The sequence below is a fragment of the Procambarus clarkii genome, chromosome 54 (assembly GCF_040958095.1).
Source record: "Procambarus clarkii isolate CNS0578487 chromosome 54, FALCON_Pclarkii_2.0, whole genome shotgun sequence".
Lineage (NCBI taxonomy): Eukaryota > Metazoa > Arthropoda > Malacostraca > Decapoda > Cambaridae > Procambarus > Procambarus clarkii.
The window spans coordinates 5,773,464-5,798,027 of NC_091203.1; positions in this window are offsets into that span (position 1 = coordinate 5,773,464).

The following is a 24,564-nucleotide window of genomic DNA, read 5'->3' on the forward strand; positions in this document are numbered from 1 at the left end:
GCAGAGTTAGGAACATAATATCTGATTTTGGAGAGTATACCAACTGTTTTAGAGACTTTCTTAGTTATGTATTGTATGTGGGTACTGAAGTTGAGTCTCTTGTCTAGGAATATGCCAAGAAACTTTCCATCATTTTTATTGCTAATGTTTACATTGTCAATCTGAAGCTGAATTGCATTTGTAGATTTGCTTCCGAATAGGATGTAGTAGGTCTTTTCTATGTTAAGTGTTAGTTTGCTGGTTGACATCCATAAGTGGACTTTTTTTAGTTCATTATTAACAACACCATTTAGTGTATGTGGGTTGGGGTTGGAGTAGATGAGGGTAGTATCATCAGCAAACAAAATAGGTTTCAGAATGTTAGAGACATTAGGCAGATCATTAATGTATATAAGAAAAAGAAGAGGTCCCAAGATGCTGCCCTGTGGCACTCCAACAGTTATTGGTAGAATGGGAGAGATTATATTATTGATGGCTACACATTGGTGTCTATCACTAAGATAGGATTGGATATAGTCCAGTGCATGGCCTCGGATTCCATAATGATGGAGTTTTCTTAAGAGGTAATCGTGATTAACAGTATCAAAGGCCTTTCTCAGGTCAATGAAGAGTCCAATTGGAAACTCATTTTTGTCAAGAGCTGAGTAAATTATATCAAGGAGACTAATAATTGCATCGTTGGTACTCTTTTGAGAGCGAAATCCAAACTGACAGGGGCTAAGAATGTCGAATTTTACGAGATAGGAGTAGAGCTGTTTGTAGATAATTTTTTCAAATATTTTTGATAGAATGGGTAGGTTCGATATTGGTCTATAGTTGTTTATGTCTGACGGATTACCTCCTTTATGAACTGGTGTTACTCTTGCTTTTTTAAGGATATCAGGGAAGGTATGACACTCAAGGGATTTGTTGAACAGCAGAGCTATAGGTGGCGCAAGGGCATGGGAGGCGCTCTTGTATACAATGGATGGGATTTCACTGATGTTCCCAGCTTTGGTTTTTAGTGAGTGTATGATGGACACAACATCTGACGGGCTGACTGGTGAGAGGAGAAGAGAGTTTGGATAGCTGCCTGAGAGATATGTGTTGATATGTGTCTGAGTCTGTGGGATTTTACTTGCAAGGTTAGCACCAATCGATGAAAAGAAGCTATTAAATTCATTCGCCATTTCTAAGTCAGTTGACAGTGTAAGGCCATCCTTAGAGAGTGTTATCTGGTTGTGGGAGTGTTGTTTAGTTCCCAGGATGTTAGAGATGGTATTCCATGTGCTTTTCATGTTGCCTTTTGCTTCTTTGAATCTAGTCTCATAATATGAAAGTTTTGCTTTTCTTATGATACTGGTAAGCACTGATGAGTACCTTTTAACTACTTCCATTGAAACTAGGCCACTCCTAAATTTCTTTTCGTATTCATGTTTTTTGTTGATTGATTTAATTATGCCACTTGTGAGCCACGGGTTATTTTTTCTTTTATCAGTTACTTGTTTGGTAAGGAGGGGACAGTGAGTGTTGTAGAGGCTTAGAGTTTTGGAGAGAAAGAGGTTAGTTGATGAGTTTATATCCTGTGAATTATTAAATTGAGATTCCCAGTTAATATTGTGGAGTGCATTAGAGAGATTGCCTAAAGCTGATTCACTATGTAGCCTGAATGAAAGTTTTTTTGTTTCAGGTGGTGATGCGTCAATGTTTGCTATGAGGAAAGTAGGATAGTGGTCAGTTGTTCTGTCATAAATTACCCCAGATGTAAGGGGAGCTGTTATATTAGACCATAGGTGATCCAGGGTAGTGGCAGATGTTTGAGTGACTCGGGTGGGCTTGGTGATTGTGGGGATTAGCATACAGGAGTGAATGCTGTTACGGAAATAGTCAACTTGAGGGTTGTTTTGAAGACCCAGGTCAATATTGAAATCACCTCCCAGAATGATGTGATTTTTGTTGAGATTGTTATTTATGATAAGATTCCTTACATTGTCAGAGAATAAAGCTATGTTGGTATTAGGAAATCTATAGATGGCACCAATTATCAGGGAGGATTTAAGGGATTTACTGGAGAACTTGGCAAAGGTATATTCACAATAGTTGTCTCTATCACTAATGACACTATTGCAAGTGAAGGTATCTTTGTAATATATTGCTGTACCGCCACCTTTTTTATTAGGCCTGCAGTTATGAATGGCTTTATAACCAGCTAAATTGTAGAGTTGGGTATAGTCATTACTTAGCCAAGTTTCTGTTAAAATGATGAAAGATAATTTAGTACCTAGTGCTGTAAGAAGTGCATTTATATCATCAAAATGTTTACCAAGTGACCTAACATTTTGGCTGTAAACTGATAAGCAGGTGCTATTTAGGAGTTTGTTTTTTGCAAGATTTGCTGTGTAATACCTGCAATAATGATGATCAATGTGCTGATTTGTGTGGATATGGGACAGAAGATTTCGATCTGGATCAATATCAGTAAGCATATAGATAAGATAATGTCACGATACAATAAGATAAGCAATATCAGGAACAGATGAAAACTAAATCTGCTGTAAAATAGAAAGTAATTATAGCAAAACACAGCAATTTAATAATATAACAATACAATAAGAGCTTACAAAGTATTGAGTCTGCTAAAATTAGAGAATAATTATGGCAAAACACAACAGTAAATGCAAGTAAACAAAAGAATTGAAACAATTAGCGGTAGAATAAAAGTCACTAGATAGCCATGGACGATACACAAGTTTGGTGGAGAGAACAAAAAAATCAGTAGAGACTGTCAAGATGAATATATAAAAGAAATTTGACAAATGATGTGGAGTAAGTATTTCTCATTGTGTAAAATGAGTCAGAGTGTGTGTAGGAGCAGGTAGAATAAAAGTCACTAGATAGCCATGGACGATACACAAGTTTGGTGGAGAGAACAAAAAAATCAGTAGAGACTGTCAAGATGAATATATAAAAGAAATTTGACAAATGATGTGGAGTAAGTATTTCTCATTGTGTAAAATGAGTCAGAGTGTGTGTAGGATGTTGAAATCTATTTTTATTCTGCAGGAGCCATTTTCTTGTGAAGTAATGGACTGTTGGACATCTTTGTCCAGCCTTGTGGTTGAGCAGAGAGAGTTTACTCAAGTAGGTTGTGCATCCAGCAGTTCTGAGGAAGTGGTGAGTTATATTAGAGCAGTGTCTCTATATTCAGATCCAGGTTATTTTGATGCACGAGTGATGAAAGTGTATGTTCCACTCAAGTGTGGTGTTGACTTTCAGAGTCCAATTGGAGTTGACTTTCAGAGTCATAGTGATAGTGAAGGATTTAATCATACTTGGGAGCAGATGTTTGAGGCTCCAGGTGTGTATTTCAAGTTGGGGGATAAGGTTATCCTACCTAGTGTTAATCATTGTGAAGGGTTTCAGATTGTCCTTGGGTGTTTCCCAGGTAATCTGCTGTGCATCTTCAAGATGTTAAGACCCTTAAACCTCTTGGTTGATTGTTTGTCATCAGACGTAAATCACTTGGGAAGTGATGGTGAGGGTTTTCGGCATGTTTCATTTAGTCTTTTGGAAGACTAGAAGGTTGATGAAAGTGTGTGTTGTGTTCAAGTCCACCATCAGGGGGTGTGAACTTGTCTTGGGAGTTATGATTGAGATATGGTGCCTAGGCATATGCCTGTTTTCTTTCACTGATCGTTATGACAGAGTTATGAGGAAATTGATTTCTGTGTTCCTTATGGATCATCTGAGTCAGTTCGATCAGGTAGTCTTTGCACTTATCTTGGGTTGTATTTCTTGGTTTGAAGGTCAAAGGTTTGCTAAGTTGTTGTGTTGTGTTTCGGAAGATTCTATGAATGGGAAAGTTTTATGTACAATTGTGAGGTTTAATGCTAATTTCTCTAATTTTAGTATCCATTGGGCGAGAGTATGTGTTCCACAGAGGATCAAGAGTGATGAAGAGCAGATGTCTCTGTCAGAGCATACCCAGGAGAAGTCCCAAATCTACTGTACATCCAGTCAGCTTCAATTAAGCAGTTCAGCTCCAGAAAAAGGGAGTAATGGAAAATGGAGTCTGTCTTGGAAAAATTCACCATGTGGAAAAGGGATCACATGGAAATATGGGACTGATCTTAGAGAAATAGTAGGAACAGATATAAAGATAAATTGCCGTGATAATTGTGTGCAAGCAGCTACATTTATTGACAATTCTATTCATGCTACTAATGATAATGTTGTAGATAGGAGTGTGAAATATGATCTGAAACAAAGTGAAATAAATGAGATAGTACCCTGGAGAGATAAATTTGCATACTCCAGTGACACATATGTAGAACATAGTCATAAGACTGAAATTTCTGAGTTTCATGTAAGAATATATTGGGAGTGTTTTCATTTTTGTCTAGAAATGTGTTCTTATTACTTTTACATGTTTGGTGTAATTAATACCATAAATTTCAAGTGTCATACATTTTACTTCGGAAAAAATGCCATTGATCTTCAATCCATTGCATTTTTTTTTTTGGAGGTGGAAGTGTTACGTACTCCTAGCTGGATACGTATATAAATTTGAATAGACTTGTTTTGTTCCATTATATCATTGCCTGTATATGTACACATATTGTGTTTTTGTAAATTGTCGTGTGGTGTGGCAATGTCAGTGGGGACAGGAGCGTGGTTGCTCTTCACACGTCTAATACCTGTTAGATTCGGGAAATTAGAATTGCTGGACCTGTTCAGTTATGGGAGTTCCAGATGTCACTTTTACTAAGTTTATATAATTGTTTATTTACAGTAATTAAGCAGGTGGCATTGTACTTATATATTTTGCAAGTAACTATTATATTTAATTTGCATTCTTATGTGTTTTGAGAACAAGTGGTTGTTCAATTAGTTTTAAACATTGAAAAGTCTGTATTTTCCATCCCTCATCCTGGATGAGGCAGAGGAGGAGAGGATTATGGGTAATGACAGTGCGCGAGTAGTCAGTAGCTGATACGGGCCAGGAGAGATCACATCTTTGTAGAGTTAAGTCTGTAACATTCATGTTGTGCCATATTTTTATATATTATATTATGTGAGAGACAATACTTTTTGTTTGGTTGTATAAGTTAACTTGACCATCTGTGTTTTTATATTATACTGTATTGATTATATTGAATATATATATATTATAAGTTATATGTATAATTCTTCAGTCCTAAGGGAGAAATACTTTTCATTCTTAGCCTGTTATCATTCATGGGGTTACACTGGTGACCCGCTCTTGAGAACAGCAGTTTGTAGTATCCCTAGTTAATTAAGGTCCATGCTGTTGTTAGGGTCACGATCCGTAACGAACGATAGGTAACAAGAGTTATGGGGGCCTGTGCCGGGAAATATTGTTCCCACTTAAACTTAACTGTGCTAATCTAACCTTGCCTTCCTAGAGTACCAGTGTGTTAAGTGTCTGTGTGTTTTATAAGAACTATTCCATGTGCCAAGCAAAGCTCCCTGTGTGTCAAGTAACAACGTTTCACGATTTTGAGGTAAGTCATCCTATATATTTTGTTTGTGCAGTGTGGCCAAGCGAATTTTCAGTGTTGTGACAATTTTACAGTGAAGTGTAGTGCAGTGCCATTGTTTTAATTATTGTTGTGAATCAAGTGCCAAGTGTTAGAACGATGGAGAGTCAAGTGGCGTCGTTGTTGGCTCATCCAGACTTTGAGGGAATTAAGAGCCTAAAAAAAGTCTGAGTTAGTACAAATGGCAAATCAGTTGGATTTGAACGCCAACAATAGAATGGTTAAAGCCCAACTTGTGAAAGTCATTGTGACGCATTTTGTTGAGAATGGAGAGTTAGACGAAGAAATACTGGAGGAGTTAAGAGAGGAGTCGAGTGACCAGATGCCGTTAAAGCGTCTTGAGTTAGAAGCGCAAATAGCCAATGCTAAGCTTGAAGCTCAAAAAGAACAGAAAATTTTAGAGCTTGAAGTTTTAAAGGAACATAAAATATTAGAGGCTGAAGCTCAGCAGAGAGAGCTTGAGACTAGGTGTTTAGAACTTGAGGCACAAAATAGCAGATGTTTAATTGAGTTGCAACTAGAAGCCACAAAGAAGCAACAATTAGAGATTCAACAGCAAATGGTTGACACTAACTTCAGGCTTGAAACACAGCGTATGGCAGCTGGGCATGGAAATACTAGTTATGTTTCAACAAATAGTGATAATAATCCCATAAGGATGAATAAGTATATAGAGTTACCCAAGTTTAATGAGGAGGATCCTGAGGTTTTCTTTGCACATTTTTATAAGATTGCCATCAGTATGAACTGGCCAAGGGATCAATAGGTAGCCATTATGCAATCTCAATTTAAGGGGCGTAGTCAGGAGGTTTTTACATCCCTACCTGACGCTCATAGCATTGATTATGAATTTGTAAATAAAAGCATCTTAAATGCGTATCAATTAAATCCAGAGGCACACAGGCAAAAGTTTCAGAAACTAAGAAGGGTAAGTGATCAGACAATAGCAGATTTTACTCGTCAGAAGACGAATTTTTGCAACAGATGGTTAAAGTCACTTTCAGTAACTGAGTTTGATGCTCTAAAGAATCTTCTTATAATGGAGGAAGTATTGTCATGTCTCCCAGACAAGTTGTCTACTTTTATGGCAGAACAAAAGAATGTAACAGACATTTATGAGCTGTCAAAGCTCGCGGATGAGCATGAGTTGTTGACTAAGGCCCAGTTTACGGCCACTTCACCTAAGTCTAGTCGTAGAGTAAATTATAATGCTCACCGAACTCCTTATCAGAATCCATCCAGTCCTAGTGCTCCAGTTACTCCCATGAGCTCTTCTCTTACAAAACCTAATCCTGCTACTTCCTTGTCAGGAATGTCAAATAATAATAAGGTTATTTATAAACCTACAGTTGGTTCTGCCAGTGTGTCCACTGTAAGGTCCTGTTCCCATTATAAAAGAAAAGGCCATGGAATTAATTCATGTTTTATATTGCACCCTGAGTTACGACCAACTGGTCTCATTTATTGTAGAGGTGTGCAAAATAAACTTACTAATAAACATGTAACTGTAAACCCCAATTGGGTGAAACAGTATTCACCATATATGTCTTCAGGTGAAGTTTTGTGTATTAATGGGAAGTGGATGCCAGTAGTTCTTCTTCGTGATACAGGTGCTTCCCAAACCATAATTTCATCCAGTATTCTTTCTGATGTTGAAAAGAGAGATACTGGAAAGTTTGTAGTTCTTCAGAGTTTTGCAGGATGTAAGACTGTACCTCTAATAGACATTAAATTCAGATCCACCATTACACCAAGTTTATGCACTGTGGGTGTTAGTACACAGTTGCCCATCCCAGGTGTGGATGTTACATTGGGTAATGATGTGGCCATAAATCATGTTGTGGGTGAGATTGATCCCCGTTTGTGTAAACAGCCAGTTGCAGACCATGTTTATTCTGCCTGTGCTGAAGTTAGTTCTATGAATGAACAACTTGTTGTAGAAGATGGTTTTGTCCATTCTACCTGTGCTGATGTTAGTACTATTATAAATCCAGTTGTCAGTTCTAATGTTGTTAATCAAGCATTTGTTCCAGTAACCAGTACCCTTACAGTGGAGAAGTGGGATGTGGTTGTTCCAGATTCCTGTGTGGCCGACCTAGTTGTTGAGAGTAAGCCTGATACTATGACTGCTTTATTCCAATAAATTGGGAAAGGATGTCCATGTACCATTGTCTTGCCCGCTCACTACGAACGTTGTGCCAGGAGTTGAGAGAAACTTAAAAGCCACGACTCTATTGTATTCCAGCCAAGTGAATGGTTTAGGACAAGATGCCGGGTTGGCAGAAGTATTCCCGCTCACTCCAAATTTAGAATCAGTTGTCGAGAGTAAGTCTGTTGTAGAGGCCCCGCCTCACCCTAGCCAAGGTGATAGTATAGGGGAGGAGGTCAAACTACCTGTTACTTGCCCGCTCGTTTCAGATTCCCTTAATTTATGTGCATTGAGTAGAACTGACCCTAAGATTTCTGAGAGAAGCAAGGAGACAGTCTGTACTGTAGATCCAGTTCTGGAGAGTGTGGGAAAGCAGCCAGAGGATCAGCTTCTGTTGAGTAGATGGAGACCCATTGAGCCTCCCTCTTCAGTTGTCTGTGAGGATGTGACCCAGCTTGGTAGTGTTATTATTGATTGTGAGCAGACAGTACTCCGAGCAGCTCCAGAAGTCATGGGAGAAAATTCTGGTAAAACCATTGAGAGTGGTAAAGTGTCATTTGGATCTAAGTTGCGGAGTTGTGATTCTTATTCCATGTTTTATTTTATTTATTATTTATTTATTTTATTTATATATATACAAGAAGGTACATTGGGTTAGTGAGAATACATTGGATAGTACAGTATTTACATTCTTGTAAAGCCACTAGTATGCACAGCGTTTCGGGCAGGTCCTTAATCTAGCAGATAATTTTAAGTAGGTAACTTCAATCAGAATTGATAAATGATAAAGATACATTACAAGGGAAAAATGAGATGAGAGAGATAAGTAGGTATATTAAAGCACATTGTTATATTAAAGCTCTGATTGATTACATTGACAGCTTGATTAGTAATTTAAACAAGGTTAATAAACACCATACAACAGATTGACAGCACATATAAGACAGCAATGATCACAATGGTAAAGATGTTCAGATTGGGTACATAAAGATTGGGAGACTGGGTAGCAAAAGATACAGATAAACAAGATTTATAAACACCATACAACAGATTGGCAGCACATATAAGAAAACAGCAATGATCACAATGGTAAAGATGTTCAAATTGGGAACATAAAGGTTGGGAGATTGGGTAGCAATTGATACAGTGCAATTTTAAGGCAAAAAGTGAAAAACTATGAAGATGAAATTAGGCACTTTTTAGTATTGATTTTGAATGATGTAAAAGTTGGACAGCTTTTCAATTCAGTAGGGAGTGAGTTCCATAAACTGGGTCCTTTTATTTGCATAGAATGTTTACACAGATTAAGTTTAACTCTGGGGATATCAAAGAGATATTTATTTCTGGTGTGGTGATAATGGGTCCTATTACATCTGTCCAAGAAGAGTTTCAGACAAGGATTTGCATTTAAGAACAGGGTTTTGTAAATGTAGTTGACACAAGAGAATTTGTGGAGTGAGATTATGTTTAGCATGTTTAGGGAGTTAAACAATGGGGCTGAGTGTTGTCTGAAAGCAGAATTTGATATTATTCTGATAGCAGATTTTTGCTGGGTGATGATGGACTTGAGGTGGTTTGCAGTGGTTGAACCCCATGCACAGATACCATAGTTGAGATAGGGATAGATTAGTGCATAATATAGAGAGATGAGAGCAGAGTTAGGAACATAATATCTGATTTTGGAGAGTATACCAACTGTTTTAGAGACTTTCTTAGTTATGTATTGTATGTGGGTACTGAAGTTGAGTCTCTTGTCTAGGAATATGCCAAGAAACTTTCCATCATTTTTATTGCTAATGTTTACATTGTCAATCTGAAGCTGAATTGCATTTGTAGATTTGCTTCCGAATAGGATGTAGTAGGTCTTTCCTATGTTAAGTGTTAGTTTGCTGGTTGACATCCATAAGTGGACTTTTTTTAGTTCATTATTAACAACACCATTTAGTGTATGTGGGTTGGGGTTGGAGTAGATGAGGGTAGTATCATCAGCAAACAAAATAGGTTTCAGAATGTTAGAGACATTAGGCAGATCATTAATGTATATAAGAAAAAGAAGAGGTCCCAAGATGCTGCCCTGTGGCACTCCAACAGTTATTGGTAGAATGGGAGAGATTATATTATTGATGGCTACACATTGGTGTCTATCACTAAGATAGGATTGGATATAGTCCAGTGCATGGCCTCGGATTCCATAATGATGGAGTTTTCTTAAGAGGTAATCGTGATTAACAGTATCAAAGGCCTTTCTCAGGTCAATGAAGAGTCCAATTGGAAACTCATTTTTGTCAAGAGCTGAGTAAATTATATCAAGGAGACTAATAATTGCATCGTTGGTACTCTTTTGAGAGCGAAATCCAAACTGACAGGGGCTAAGAATGTCGAATTTTACGAGATAGGAGTAGAGCTGTTTGTAGATAATTTTTTCAAATATTTTTGATAGAATGGGTAGGTTCGATATTGGTCTATAGTTGTTTATGTCTGACGGATTACCTCCTTTATGAACTGGTGTTACTCTTGCTTTTTTAAGGATATCAGGGAAGGTATGACACTCAAGGGATTTGTTGAACAGCAGAGCTATAGGTGGCGCAAGGGCATGGGAGGCGCTCTTGTATACAATGGATGGGATTTCACTGATGTTCCCAGCTTTGGTTTTTAGTGAGTGTATGATGGACACAACATCTGACGGGCTGACTGGTGAGAGGAGAAGAGAGTTTGGATAGCTGCCTGAGAGATATGTGTTGATATGTGTCTGAGTCTGTGGGATTTTACTTGCAAGGTTAGCACCAATCGATGAAAAGAAGCTATTAAATTCATTCGCCATTTCTAAGTCAGTTGACAGTGTAAGGCCATCCTTAGAGAGTGTTATCTGGTTGTGGGAGTGTTGTTTAGTTCCCAGGATGTTAGAGATGGTATTCCATGTGCTTTTCATGTTGCCTTTTGCTTCTTTGAATCTAGTCTCATAATATGAAAGTTTTGCTTTTCTTATGATACTGGTAAGCACTGATGAGTACCTTTTAACTACTTCCATTGAAACTAGGCCACTCCTAAATTTCTTTTCGTATTCATGTTTTTTGCTGATTGATTTAATTATGCCACTTGTGAGCCACGGGTTATTTTTTCTTTTATCAGTTACTTGTTTGGTAAGGAGGGGACAGTGAGTGTTGTAGAGGCTTAGAGTTTTGGAGAGAAAGAGGTTAGTTGATGAGTTTATATCCTGTGAATTATTAAATTGAGATTCCCAGTTAATATTGTGGAGTGCATTAGAGAGATTGCCTAAAGCTGATTCACTATGTAGCCTAAATGAAAGTTTTTTTGTTTCAGGTGGTGATGCGTCAATGTTTGCTATGAGGAAAGTAGGATAGTGGTCAGTTGTTCTGTCATAAATTACCCCAGATGTAAGGGGAGCTGTTATATTAGTCCATAGGTGATCCAGGGTAGTGGCAGATGTTTGAGTGACTCGGGTGGGCTTGGTGATTGTGGGGATTAGCATACAGGAGTGCATGCTGTTACGGAAATAGTCAACTTGAGGGTTGTTTTGAAGACCCAGGTCAATATTGAAATCACCTCCCAGAATGATGTGATTTTTGTTGAGATTGTTATTTATGATAAGATTCCTTACATTGTCAGAGAATAAAGCTATGTTGGTATTAGGAAATCTATAGATGGCACCAATTATCAGGGAGGATTTAAGGGATTTACTGGAGAACTTGGCAAAGGTATATTCACAATAGTTGTCTCTATCACTAATGACACTATTGCAAGTGAAGGTATCTTTGTAATATATTGCTGTACCGCCACCTTTTTTATTAGGCCTGCAGTTATGAATGGCTTTATAACCAGCTAAATTGTAGAGTTGGGTATAGTCATTACTTAGCCAAGTTTCTGTTAAAATGATGAAAGATAATTTAGTACCTAGTGCTGTAAGAAGTGCATTTATATCATCAAAATGTTTACCAAGTGACCTAACATTTTGGCTGTAAACTGATAAGCAGGTGCTATTTAGGAGTTTGTTTTTTGCAAGATTTGCTGTGTAATACCTGCAATAATGATGATCAATGTGCTGATTTGTGTGGATATGGGACAGAAGATTTCGATCTGGATCAATATCAGTAAGCATATAGATAAGATAATGTCACGATACAATAAGATAAGCAATATCAGGAACAGATGAAAACTAAATCTGCTGTAAAATAGAAAGTAATTATAGCAAAACACAGCAATTTAATAATATAACAATACAATAAGAGCTTACAAAGTATTGAGTCTGCTAAAATTAGAGAATAATTATAGCAAAACACAACAGTAAATGCAAGTAAACAAAAGAATTGAAACAATTAGCGGTAGAATAAAAGTCACTAGATAGCCATGGACGATACACAAGTTTGGTGGAGAGAACAAAAAAATCAGTAGAGACTGTCAAGATGAATATTTTTATTCTGCAGGAGCCATTTTCTTGTGAAGTAATGGACTGTTGGACATCTTTGTCCAGCCTTGTGGTTGAGCAGAGGGAGTTTACTCAAGTAGGTTGTGCATCCAGCAGTTCTGAGGAAGTGGTGAGTTATATTAGAGCAGTGTCTCTATATTCAGATCCAGGTTATTTTGATGCACGAGTGATGAAAGTGTATGTTCCACTCAAGTGTGGTGTTGACTTTCAGAGTCCAATTGGAGTTGACTTTCAGAGTCATAGTGATAGTGAAGGATTTAATCATACTTGGGAGCAGATGTTTGAGGCTCCAGGTGTGTATTTCAAGTTGGGGGATAAGGTTATCCTACCTAGTGTTAATCATTGTGAAGGGTTTCAGATTGTCCTTGGGTGTTTCCCAGGTAATCTGCTGTGCATCTTCAAGATGTTAAGACCCTTAAACCTCTTGGTTGATTGTTTGTCATCAGACGTAAATCACTTGGGAAGTGATGGTGAGGGTTTTCGGCATGTTTCATTTAGTCTTTTGGAAGACTAGAAGGTTGATGAAAGTGTGTGTTGTGCTCAAGTCCACCATCAGGGGGTGTGAACTTGTCTTGGGAGTTATGATTGAGATATGGTGCCTAGGCATATGCCTGTTTTCTTTCACTGATCGTTATGACAGAGTTATGAGGAACTTGATTTCTGTGTTCCTTATGGATCATCTGAGTCAGTTCGATCAGGTAGTCTTTGCACTTATCTTGGGTTGTATTTCTTGGTTTGAAGGTCAAAGGTTTGCTAAGTTGTTGTGTTGTGTTTCGGAAGATTCTATGAATGGGAAAGTTTTATGTACAATTGTGAGGTTTAATGCTAATTTCTCTAATTTTAGTATCCATTGGGCGAGAGTATGTGTTCCACAGAGGATCAAGAGTGAAGAAGAGCAGATGTCTCTGTCAGAGCATACCCAGGAGAAGTCCCAAATCTACTGTACATCCAGTCAGCTTCAATTAAGCAGTTCAGCTCCAGAAAAAGGGAGTAATGGAAAATGGAGTCTGTCTTGGAAAAATTCACCATGTGGAAAAGGGATCACATGGAAATATGGGACTGATCTTAGAGAAATAGTAGGAACAGATATAAAGATAAATTGCCGTGATAATTGTGTGCAAGCAGCTACATTTATTGACAATTCTATTCATGCTACTAATGATAATGTTGTAGATAGGAGTGTGAAATATGATCTGAAACAAAGTGAAATAAATGAGATAGTACCCTGGAGAGATAAATTTGCATACTCCAGTGACACATATGTAGAACATAGTCATAAGACTGAAATTTCTGAGTTTCATGTAAGAATATATTGGGAGTGTTTTTATTTTTGTCTAGAAATGTGTTCTTATTACTTTTACATGTTTGGTGTAATTAATACCATAAATTTCAAGTGTCATACATTTTACTTCGGAAAAAATGCCATTGATCTTCAATCCATTGCATTTTTTTTTTTTGGAGGTGGAAGTGTTACGTACTCCTAGCTGGATACGTATATAAATTTGAATAGACTTGTTTTGTTCCATTATATCATTGCCTGTATATGTACACATATTGTGTTTTTGTAAATTGTCGTGTGGTGTGGCAATGTCAGTGGGGACAGGAGCGTGGTTGCTCTTCACACGTCTAATACCTGTTAGATTCGGGAAATTAGAATTGCTGGACCTGTTCAGTTATGGGAGTTCCAGATGTCACTTTTACTAAGTTTATATAATTGTTTATTTACAGTAATTAAGCAGGTGGCATTGTACTTATATATTTTGCAAGTAACTATTATATTTAATTTGCATTCTTATGTGTTTTGAGAACAAGTGGTTGTTCAATTAGTTTTAAACATTAAAAAGTCTGTATTTTCCATCCCTCATCCTGGATGAGGCAGAGGAGGAGAGGATTATGGGTAATGACAGTGCGCGAGTAGTCAGTAGCTGATACGGGCCAGGAGAGATCACATCTTTGTAGAGTTAAGTCTGTAACATTCATGTTGTGCCATATTTTTATATATTATATTATGTGAGAGACAATACTTTTTGTTTGGTTGTATAAGTTAACTTGACCATCTGTGTTTTTATATTATACTGTATTGATTATATTGAATATATATATATTATAAGTTATATGTATAATTCTTCAGTCCTAAGGGAGAAATACTTTTCATTCTTAGCCTGTTATCATTCATGGGGTTACACTGGTGACCCGCTCTTGAGAACAGCAGTTTGTAGTATCCCTAGTTAATTAAGGTCCATGCTGTTGTTAGGGTCACGATCCGTAACGAACGATAGGTAACAAGAGTTATGGGGGCCTGTGCCGGGAAATATTGTTCCCACTTAAACTTAACTGTGCTAATCTAACCTTGCCTTCCTAGAGTACCAGTGTGTTAAGTGTCTGTGTGTTTTATAAGAACTATTCCATGTGCCAAGCAAAGCTCCCTGTGTGTCAAGTAACAACGTTTCACGATTTTGAGGTAAGTCATCCTATATATTTTGTTTGTGCAGTGTGGCCAAGCGAATTTTCAGTGTTGTGACAATTTTACAGTGAAGTGTAGTGCAGTGCCATTGTTTTAATTATTGTTGTGAATCAAGTGCCAAGTGTTAGAACGATGGAGAGTCAAGTGGCGTCGTTGTTGGCTCATCCAGACTTTGAGGGAATTAAGAGCCTAAAAAAAGTCTGAGTTAGTACAAATGGCAAATCAGTTGGATTTGAACGCCAACAATAGAATGGTTAAAGCCCAACTTGTGAAAGTCATTGTGACGCATTTTGTTGAGAATGGAGAGTTAGACGAAGAAATACTGGAGGAGTTAAGAGAGGAGTCGAGTGACCAGATGCCGTTAAAGCGTCTTGAGTTAGAAGCGCAAATAGCCAATGCTAAGCTTGAAGCTCAAAAAGAACAGAAAATTTTAGAGCTTGAAGTTTTAAAGGAACAGAAAATATTAGAGGCTGAAGCTCAGCAGAGAGAGCTTGAGACTAGGTGTTTAGAACTTGAGGCACAAAATAGCAGATGTTTAATTGAGTTGCAACTAGAAGCCACAAAGAAGCAACAATTAGAGATTCAACAGCAAATGGCTGACACTAACTTCAGGCTTGAAACACAGCGTATGGCAGCTGGGCATGGAAATACTAGTTATGTTTCAACAAATAGTGATAATAATCCCATAAGGATGAATAAGTATATAGAGTTACCCAAGTTTAATGAGGAGGATCCTGAGGTTTTCTTTGCACATTTTTATAAGATTGCCATCAGTATGAACTGGCCAAGGGATCAATAGGTAGCCATTATGCAATCTCAATTTAAGGGGCGTAGTCAGGAGGTTTTTACATCCCTACCTGACGCTCATAGCATTGATTATGAATTTGTAAATAAAAGCATCTTAAATGCGTATCAATTAAATCCAGAGGCACACAGGCAAAAGTTTCAGAAACTAAGAAGGGTAAGTGATCAGACAATAGCAGATTTTACTCGTCAGAAGACGAATTTTTGCAACAGATGGTTAAAGTCACTTTCAGTAACTGAGTTTGATGCTCTAAAGAATCTTCTTATAATGGAGGAAGTATTGTCATGTCTCCCAAACAAGTTGTCTACTTTTATGGCAGAACAAAAGAATGTAACAGACATTTATGAGCTGTCAAAGCTCGCGGATGAGCATGAGTTGTTGACTAAGGCCCAGTTTACGGCCACTTCACCTAAGTCTAGTCGTAGAGTAAATTATAATGCTCACCGAACTCCTTATCAGAATCCATCCAGTCCTAGTGCTCCAGTTACTCCCATGAGCTCTTCTCTTACAAAACCTAATCCTGCTACTTCCTTGTCAGGAATGTCAAATAATAATAAGGTTATTTATAAACCTACAGTTGGTTCTGCCAGTGTGTCCACTGTAAGGTCCTGTTCCCATTATAAAAGAAAAGGCCATGGAATTAATTCATGTTTTATATTGCACCCTGAGTTACGACCAACTGGTCTCATTTATTGTAGAGGTGTGCAAAATAAACTTACTAATAAACATGTAACTGTAAACCCCAATTGGGTGAAACAGTATTCACCATATATGTCTTCAGGTGAAGTTTTGTGTATTAATGGGAAGTGGATGCCAGTAGTTCTTCTTCGTGATACAGGTGCTTCCCAAACCATAATTTCATCCAGTATTCTTTCTGATGTTGAAAGAGAGATACTGGAAAGTTTGTAGTTCTTCAGAGTTTTGCAGGATGTAAGACTGTACCTCTAATAGACATTAAATTCAGATCCACCATTACACCAAGTTTATGCACTGTGGGTGTTAGTACACAGTTGCCCATCCCAGGTGTGGATGTTACATTGGGTAATGATGTGGCCATAAATCATGTTGTGGGTGAGATTGATCCCCGTTTGTGTAAACAGCCAGTTGCAGACCATGTTTATTCTGCCTGTGCTGAAGTTAGTTCTATGAATGAACAACTTGTTGTAGAAGATGGTTTTGTCCATTCTACCTGTGCTGATGTTAGTACTATTATAAATCCAGTTGTCAGTTCTAATGTTGTTACTCAAGCATTTGTTCCAGTAACCAGTACCCTTACAGTGGAGAAGTGGGATGTGGTTGTTCCAGATTCCTGTGTGGCCGACCTAGTTGTTGAGAGTAAGCCTGATACTATGACTGCTTTATTCCAATAAATTGGGAAAGGATGTCCATGTACCATTGTCTTGCCCGCTCACTACGAACGTTGTGCCAGGAGTTGAGAGAAACTTAAAAGCCACGACTCTATTGTATTCCAGCCAAGTGAATGGTTTAGGACAAGATGCCGGGTTGGCAGAAGTATTCCCGCTCACTCCAAGTTTAGAATCAGTTGTCGAGAGTAAGTCTGTTGTAGAGGCCCCGCCTCACCCTAGCCAAGGTGATAGTATAGGGGAGGAGGTCAAACTACCTGTTACTTGCCCGCTCGTTTCAGATTCCCTTAATTTATGTGCATTGAGTAGAACTGACCCTAAGATTTCTGAGAGAAGCAAGGAGACAGTCTGTACTGTAGATCCAGTTCTGGAGAGTGTGGGAAAGCAGCCAGAGGATCAGCTTCTGTTGAGTAGATGGAGACCCATTGAGCCTCCCTCTTCAGTTGTCTGTGAGGATGTGACCCAGCTTGGTAGTGTTATTATTGATTGTGAGCAGACAGTACTCCGAGCAGCTCCAGAAGTCATGGGAGAAAATTCTGGTAAAACCATTGAGAGTGGTAAAGTGTCATTTGGATCTAAGTTGCGGAGTTGTGATTCTTATTCCATGTTTTATTTTATTTATTATTTATTTATTTTATTTATATATATACAAGAAGGTACATTGGGTTAGTGAGAATACATTGGATAGTACAGTATTTACATTCTTGTAAAGCCACTAGTATGCACAGCGTTTCGGGCAGGTCCTTAATCTAGCAGATAATTTTAAGTAGGTAACTTCAATCAGAATTGATAAATGATAAAGATACATTACAAGGGAAAAATGAGATGAGAGAGATAAGTAGGTATATTAAAGCACATTGTTATATTAAAGCTCTGATTGATTACATTGACAGCTTGATTAGTAATTTAAACAAGGTTAATAAACACCATACAACAGATTGACAGCACATATAAGACAGCAATGATCACAATGGTAAAGATGTTCAGATTGGGTACATAAAGATTGGGAGACTGGGTAGCAAAAGATACAGATAAACAAGATTTATAAACACCATACAACAGATTGGCAGCACATATAAGAAAACAGCAATGATCACAATGGTAAAGATGTTCAAATTGGGAACATAAAGGTTGGGAGATTGGGTAGCAATTGATACAGTGCAATTTTAAGGCAAAAAGTGAAAAACTATGAAGATGAAATTAGGCACTTTTTAGTATTGATTTTGAATGATGTAAAAGTTGGACAGCTTTTCAATTCAGTAGGGAGTGAGTTCCATAAACTGGGTCCTTTTATTTGCATAGAATGTTTACACAGATTAAGTTTAACTCTGGGGATATCAAAGAGATATTTATTTCTGGTGTGGTGATAATGGGTCCTATTACATCTGTCCAAGAAGAGTTTCAGACAAGGATTTGCATTTAAGAACAGGGTTTTGTAAATGTAGTTGACACAAGAGAATTTGTGGAGTGAGGTTATGTTTAGCATGTTTAGGGAGTTAAACAATGGGGCTGAGTGTTGTCTGAAAGCAGAATTTGATATTATTCTGATAGCAGATTTTTGCTGGGTGATGATGGACTTGAGGTGGTTTGCAGTGGTTGAACCCCATGCACAGATACCATAGTTGAGATAGGGATAGATTAGTGCATAATATAGAGAGATGAGAGCAGAGTTAGGAACATAATATCTGATTTTGGAGAGTATACCAACTGTTTTAGAGACTTTCTTAGTTATGTATTGTATGTGGGTACTGAAGTTGAGTCTCTTGTCTAGGAATATGCCAAGAAACTTTCCATCATTTTTATTGCTAATGTTTACATTGTCAATCTGAAGCTGAATTGCATTTGTAGATTTGCTTCCGAATAGGATGTAGTAGGTCTTTCCTATGTTAAGTGTTAGTTTGCTGGTTGACATCCATAAGTGGACTTTTTTTAGTTCATTATTAACAACACCATTTAGTGTATGTGGGTTGGGGTTGGAGTAGATGAGGGTAGTATCATCAGCAAACAAAATAGGTTTCAGAATGTTAGAGACATTAGGCAGATCATTAATGTATATAAGAAAAAGAAGAGGTCCCAAGATGCTGCCCTGTGGCACTCCAACAGTTATTGGTAGAATGGGAGAGATTATATTATTGATGGCTACACATTGGTGTCTATCACTAAGATAGGATTGGATATAGTCCAGTGCATGGCCTCGGATTCCATAATGATGGAGTTTTCTTAAGAGGTAATCGTGATTAACAGTATCAAAGGCCTTTCTCAGGTCAATGAAGAGTCCAATTGGAAACTCATTTTTGTCAAGAGCTGAGTAAATTATATCAAGGAGACTAATAATTGCATCGTTGGTACTCTTTTGAGAGCGAAATCCAAACTGACAGGGGCTAAGAATGTCGAATTTTACGAGATAGGAGTAGAGCTGTTTGTAGATAATTTTTTCAAATATTTTTGATAGAATGGGTAGGTTCGATATTGGTCTATAGTTGTTTATGTCTGACGGATTACCTCCTTTATGAACTGGTGTTACTCTTGCTTTTTTAAGGATATCAGGGAAGGTATGACACTCAAGGGATTTGTTGAACAGCAGAGCTATAGGTGGCGCAAGGGCATGGGAAGCGCTCTTGTATACAATGGATGGGATTTCACTGATGTTCCCAGCTTTGGTTTTTAGTGAGTGTATGATGGACACAACATCTGACGGGCTGACTGGTGAGAGGAGAAGAGAGTTTGGATAGCTGCCTGAGAGATATGTGTTGATATGTGTCTGAGTCTGTGGGATTTTACTTGCAAGGTTAGCACCAATCGATGAAAAGAAGCTATTAAATTCATTCGCCATTTCTAAGTCAGTTGACAGTGTAAGGCCATCCTTAGAGAGTGTTATCTGGTTGTGGGAGTGTTGTTTAGTTCCCAGGATGTTAGAGATGGTATTCCATGTGCTTTTCATGTTGCCTTTTGCTTCTTTGAATCTAGTCTCATAATATGAAAGTTTTGCTTTTCTTATGATACTGGTAAGCACTGATGAGTACCTTTTAACTACTTCCATTGAAACTAGGCCACTCCTAAATTTCTTTTCGTATTCATGTTTTTTGCTGATTGATTTAATTATGCCACTTGTGAGCCACGGGTTATTTTTTCTTTTATCAGTTACTTGTTTGGTAAGGAGGGGACAGTGAGTGTTGTAGAGGCTTAGAGTTTTGGAGAGAAAGAGGTTAGTTGATGAGTTTATATCCTGTGAATTATTAAATTGAGATTCCCAGTTAATATTGTGGAGTGCATTAGAGAGATTGCCTAAAGCTGATTCACTATGTAGCCTGAATGAAAGTTTTTTTGTTTCAGGTGGTGATGCGTCAATGTTTGCTATGAGGAAAGTAGGATAGTGGTCAGTTGTTCTGTCATAAATTACCCCAGATGTAAGGGGAGCTGTTATATTAGTCCATAGGTGATCCAGGGTAGTGGCAGATGTTTGAGTGACTCGGGTGGGCTTGGTGATTGTGGGGATTAGCATACAGGAGTGCATGCTGTTACGGAAATAGTCAACTTGAGGGTTGTTTTGAAGACCCAGGTCAATATTGAAATCACCTCCCAGAATGATGTGATTTTTGTTGAGATTGTTATTTATGATAAGATTCCTTACATTGTCAGAGAATAAAGCTATGTTGGTATTAGGAAATCTATAGATGGCACCAATTATCAGGGAGGATTTAAGGGATTTACTGGAGAACTTGGCAAAGGTATATTCACAATAGTTGTCTCTATCACTAATGACACTATTGCAAGTGAAGGTATCTTTGTAATATATTGCTGTACCGCCACCTTTTTTATTAGGCCTGCAGTTATGAATGGCTTTATAACCAGCTAAATTGTAGAGTTGGGTATAGTCATTACTTAGCCAAGTTTCTGTTAAAATGATGAAAGATAATTTAGTACCTAGTGCTGTAAGAAGTGCATTTATATCATCAAAATGTTTACCAAGTGACCTAACATTTTGGCTGTAAACTGATAAGCAGGTGCTATTTAGGAGTTTGTTTTTTGCAAGATTTGCTGTGTAATACCTGCAATAATGATGATCAATGTGCTGATTTGTGTGGATATGGGACAGAAGATTTCGATCTGGATCAATATCAGTAAGCATATAGATAAGATAATGTCACGATACAATAAGATAAGCAATATCAGGAACAGATGAAAACTAAATCTGCTGTAAAATAGAAAGTAATTATAGCAAAACACAGCAATTTAATAATATAACAATACAATAAGAGCTTACAAAGTATTGAGTCTGCTAAAATTAGAGAATAATTATGGCAAAACACAACAGTAAATGCAAGTAAACAAAAGAATTGAAACAATTAGAGGTAGAATAAAAGTCACTAGATAGCCATGGACGATACACAAGTTTGGTGGAGAGAACAAAAAAATCAGTAGAGACTGTCAAGATGAATATTTTTATTCTGCAGGAGCCATTTTCTTGTGAAGTAATGGACTGTTGGACATCTTTGTCCAGCCTTGTGGTTGAGCAGAGAGAGTTTACTCAAGTAGGTTGTGCATCCAGCAGTTCTGAGGAAGTGGTGAGTTATATTAGAGCAGTGTCTCTATATTCAGATCCAGGTTATTTTGATGCACGAGTGATGAAAGTGTATGTTCCACTCAAGTGTGGTGTTGACTTTCAGAGTCCAATTGGAGTTGACTTTCAGAGTCATAGTGATAGTGAAGGATTTAATCATACTTGGGAGCAGATGTTTGAGGCTCCAGGTGTGTATTTCAAGTTGGGGGATAAGGTTATCCTACCTAGTGTTAATCATTGTGAAGGGTTTCAGATTGTCCTTGGGTGTTTCCCAGGTAATCTGCTGTGCATCTTCAAGATGTTAAGACCCTTAAACCTCTTGGTTGATTGTTTGTCATCAGACGTAAATCACTTGGGAAGTGATGGTGAGGGTTTTCGGCATGTTTCATTTAGTCTTTTGGAAGACTAGAAGGTTGATGAAAGTGTGTGTTGTGTTCAAGTCCACCATCAGGGGGTGTGAACTTGTCTTGGGAGTTATGATTGAGATATGGTGCCTAGGCATATGCCTGTTTTCTTTCACTGATCGTTATGACAGAGTTATGAGGAAATTGATTTCTGTGTTCCTTATGGATCATCTGAGTCAGTTCGATCAGGTAGTCTTTGCACTTATCTTGGGTTGTATTTCTTGGTTTGAAGGTCAAAGGTTTGCTAAGTTGTTGTGTTGTGTTTCGGAAGATTCTATGAATGGGAAAGTTTTATGTACAATTGTGAGGTTTAATGCTAATTTCTCTAATTTTAGTATCCATTGGGCGAGAGTATGTGTTCCACAGAGGATCAAGAGTGATGAAGAGCAGATGTCTCTGTCAGAGCATACCCAGGAGAAGTCCCAAATCTACTGTACATCCAGTCAGCTTCAATTAAGCAGTTCAGCTCCAGAAAAAGGGAGTAATGGAAAATGGAGTCTGTCTTGGAAAAATTCACCATGTGGAAAAGGGATCACATGGAAATATGGGACTGATCTTAGAGAAATAGTAGGAACAGATATAAAGATAAATTGCCGTGATAATTGTGTGCAAGCAGCTACATTTATTGACAATTCTATTCATGCTACTAATGATAATGTTGTAGATAGGAGTGTGAAATATGATCTGAAACAAAGTGAAATAAATGAGATAGTACCCTGGAGAGATAAATTTGCATACTCCAGTGACACATATGTAGAACATAGTCATAAGACTGAAATTTCTGAGTTTCATGTAAGAATATATTGGGAGTGTTTTCATTTTTGTCTAGAAATGTGTTCTTATTACTTTTACATGTTTGGTGTAATTAATACCATAAATTTCAAGTGTCATACATTTTACTTCGGAAAAAATGCCATTGATCTTCAATCCATTGCATTTTTTTTTTTGGAGGTGGAAGTGTTACGTACTCCTAGCTGGATACGTATATAAATTTGAATAGACTTGTTTTGTTCCATTATATCATTGCCTGTATATGTACACATATTGTGTTTTTGTAAATTGTCGTGTGGTGTGGCAATGTCAGTGGGGACAGGAGCGTGGTTGCTCTTCACACGTCTAATACCTGTTAGATTCGGGAAATTAGAATTGCTGGACCTGTTCAGTTATGGGAGTTCCAGATGTCACTTTTACTAAGTTTATATAATTGTTTATTTACAGTAATTAAGCAGGTGGCATTGTACTTATATATTTTGCAAGTAACTATTATATTTAATTTGCATTCTTATGTGTTTTGAGAACAAGTGGTTGTTCAATTAGTTTTAAACATTGAAAAGTCTGTATTTTCCATCCCTCATCCTGGATGAGGCAGAGGAGGAGAGGATTATGGGTAATGACAGTGCGCGAGTAGTCAGTAGCTGATACGGGCCAGGAGAGATCACATCTTTGTAGAGTTAAGTCTGTAACATTCATGTTGTGCCATATTTTTATATATTATATTATGTGAGAGACAATACTTTTTGTTTGGTTGTATAAGTTAACTTGACCATCTGTGTTTTTATATTATACTGTATTGATTATATTGAATATATATATATTATAAGTTATATGTATAATTCTTCAGTCCTAAGGGAGAAATACTTTTCATTCTTAGCCTGTTATCATTCATGGGGTTACACTGGTGACCCGCTCTTGAGAACAGCAGTTTGTAGTATCCCTAGTTAATTAAGGTCCATGCTGTTGTTAGGGTCACGATCCGTAACGAACGATAGGTAACAAGAGTTATGGGGGCCTGTGCCGGGAAATATTGTTCCCACTTAAACTTAACTGTGCTAATCTAACCTTGCCTTCCTAGAGTACCAGTGTGTTAAGTGTCTGTGTGTTTTATAAGAACTATTCCATGTGCCAAGCAAAGCTCCCTGTGTGTCAAGTAACAACGTTTCACGATTTTGAGGTAAGTCATCCTATATATTTTGTTTGTGCAGTGTGGCCAAGCGAATTTTCAGTGTTGTGACAATTTTACAGTGAAGTGTAGTGCAGTGCCATTGTTTTAATTATTGTTGTGAATCAAGTGCCAAGTGTTAGAACGATGGAGAGTCAAGTGGCGTCGTTGTTGGCTCATCCAGACTTTGAGGGAATTAAGAGCCTAAAAAAAGTCTGAGTTAGTACAAATGGCAAATCAGTTGGATTTGAACGCCAACAATAGAATGGTTAAAGCCCAACTTGTGAAAGTCATTGTGACGCATTTTGTTGAGAATGGAGAGTTAGACGAAGAAATACTGGAGGAGTTAAGAGAGGAGTCGAGTGACCAGATGCCGTTAAAGCGTCTTGAGTTAGAAGCGCAAATAGCCAATGCTAAGCTTGAAGCTCAAAAAGAACAGAAAATTTTAGAGCTTGAAGTTTTAAAGGAACAGAAAATATTAGAGGCTGAAGCTCAGCAGAGAGAGCTTGAGACTAGGTGTTTAGAACTTGAGGCACAAAATAGCAGATGTTTAATTGAGTTGCAACTAGAAGCCACAAAGAAGCAACAATTAGAGATTCAACAGCAAATGGCTGACACTAACTTCAGGCTTGAAACACAGCGTATGGCAGCTGGGCATGGAAATACTAGTTATGTTTCAACAAATAGTGATAATAATCCCATAAGGATGAATAAGTATATAGAGTTACCCAAGTTTAATGAGGAGGATCCTGAGGTTTTCTTTGCACATTTTTATAAGATTGCCATCAGTATGAACTGGCCAAGGGATCAATAGGTAGCCATTATGCAATCTCAATTTAAGGGGCGTAGTCAGGAGGTTTTTACATCCCTACCTGACGCTCATAGCATTGATTA